Source organism: Hipposideros armiger, unplaced genomic scaffold, assembly GCF_001890085.2.
Source record: "Hipposideros armiger isolate ML-2016 unplaced genomic scaffold, ASM189008v1 scaffold_479, whole genome shotgun sequence".
Classification (NCBI taxonomy): Eukaryota; Metazoa; Chordata; class Mammalia; order Chiroptera; family Hipposideridae; genus Hipposideros; species Hipposideros armiger.
This window is the reverse complement of record NW_017731829.1, coordinates 16,732-19,388: the sequence shown is the minus strand read 5'-3', so window position 1 is coordinate 19,388 and position 2,657 is coordinate 16,732.

Sequence of the window (2,657 nt, the reverse complement as noted above, 5' to 3'; positions counted from 1 at the left end):
AAATGAAAGCTAGACCACTTTTTCCCATGCCACTAAGTAGCAGACCCTTAAATAGTCAAAAAGAGAAGGGGAGGAACAAAGCTAAGCCCTACAATGACATGCAAAAGTGATAACAGTCCTTAAGCAAGACACTGATCATCATTCAAGATTAAATTTGAATTCAAATTAAGCTTAGTCTGAATTAACCATATTGTCATACTCAAATGAAAGTATATCCATTTTTTAAACTGGATAATGTAATGTAACCAACATTGTTTTTCATTCATGCCTATTTAAATCTTCCCTTTACCCAGACCATTTAAGCCATTAAAACCTGTTTTGTGCTTGGTCTCTATGGATTTTTAATTTTTAAAAACATACCCAAACTATATTCAATTCCACTCAATCCAAGTAGTAAATTTCAAGTACAGTGTATAATTTGTAGACAACAAATAACATAAATATCAATATTAAGATCATCAAACAATACCAGACTCTTTCACACATTATCTTACTTAATTTTAGCCCTTCTTCAATGTATTATTATTCCAGTTTAGTAGATGATGAAAGTGAAGTTCAGAGCAGTTAAGTGACTTGGCCAAAGTCATACAACTAATAAATGGCTGGGCCTGAGGTGTATTCTAAGACTAGTGATCTTTGCTCGTAGAGAGCTATTTGGAAGTGCTCTCTAAACAGTAACAGGCCATGCTATAGAAAAAAAAAAGAGAAAGACAATTAATAATTGACTCTAGGAGCAGTATACTTATAATATGTCCCTTTGATCGTCTGTCCAAAATATGAAGCCAAATATATGGACATACTTTCATTTACATATGACTGATTTGACTAAACGGGGCTAAAATTAAGTTGTATGATCGTCAATGTACTTCAAAGTGTTTCAAAAGTTTTAGGATACAAAGGGGACATCTGTCTATTTAAAGACATGAAGAGCTAAGTTTGAAACACTTAGATTCTTTACCAAGAGGTATTACTACATTATCTTCCTCTTCCTCTCTCACGCCCTTCTTTAACCAGACACTCTTCTGTCGTCACTCTAACCACAACCCCCTGCTGCTAAGCGCAGCACTTAACCTGCCTCTACTGTAAAGGACAAAGCTCTCAGTGCATACACGTTAGGCTATGCAAAAACGGCACTACTTCAAATCCAAAGTAATGTGTGAGATGGAGAACACCGAAACCATGTTTCCTTCAGAACACGCAGGACGAATGTAGCTTGCGTAGTCTATCTTGTTCTTCGATCGCTAACTTCACTGAAGAGGAAGTCCAAAGAGGAGTCAGTGTAACTGTTACTGGTAAAAGCAGCACTTTACAAGAAAAAGGGAAGGAAACTTCCTTATTGTATATAGCCATTTTTAACAGTGGAAGAAAGTTTAGGGCGACCTCTTATCCTTGAATCTAGGAGATGTGTTTGGGTGAAGACTGATTCAGAACCAAAAACTCTTAAACAGCTTAAGCTGAACCCCCTCCTTCCNATTAATGTTATGTCTCTGGGGGCACTGCCAGCCTCGGATGTAGTTCCACTTCAAACCAGCCTTGCACTTAATGTTGATATTTATTCACTAGAATTGAGCAGCAAATTGCATATTTCTTGACAAGTTTATAGAGCAGTGTCTCTCAAAATTTTTGGAGGACATATTCTCATTTGAGATTTGGATGAAAGGAATAGACACTTGGGTACAAAAAAAAAAGTGCACAATTTCAGAGACGTCAACAGTGCCCTGAAACCCATCTATGGATTTCTATGAAATCCAAGGAGTCCATGTGGAAAGTCTTCACTTTCGGGACATACTTATGGCAGCTAGTTGGTTCTGCCCAGTAGGAACGAACTTTTTCCAGTGACTGTTAATACATGATCAGTCTAATTCTCTAATACCATGCTAATTACATAATGCTTGAGAAGCAGTTCCAGTCAGCCTCAATGTTAATGTTTAAAAAAGCTAGGCTATATTGATTAATAATTAAGTTGTGAATAATAATCACTGAAGTAATGAATACATATACTATAACCGGTCCACTTAATAATAATACCACTGAATAAAGTATCTCGTTATTATAAAGGGACAAAAGCAAATGTGAAAACTGAAGAAGAACAAAAGCAAGACAGGTATTTTTCAGCGGCGATGGATTCAGGTATACTCTGGGTCTTTGAGAAGCAGGGGTCTATTATTTTTGTCAATAACTCAGAAAACAAAATATTTACTATTAGGAAATTACTACTTCAACAGATTATCTTAATGTACGTGGGCAGCAATTTCTATTTGTAATAAGAACAGTTTCATCTGAGAATCAAAAAACAATGGTTAAAATTGAGTAGGTAGCAGTTAAGGAAAACTATTGATCACTGTCTAGAGTAGACTATGATAAACACTTCTTCATCTTGAGTTACCTAACATTTAGACATAATAATTTCTTACCTCCTCCAGCCAGTTATCGGATGGGTCAACTTTTCAGGACAGCAGGCTGTTAAAATTGCAGCAAATGGCCATGCCAGTAATAAAGTCAATGCAACCAATAAGGCCCGAACTGGAAGCAGGATAATTCCAAGAAAGAAGTTCTGAAAGTCAAAGTTGATAAACACAGAGGAATGGACATTAGTTTCATGCTGTAGCACTCAGACCGAAACACAAAAGAGGCAAGATTTATACTCCTCATGCAGT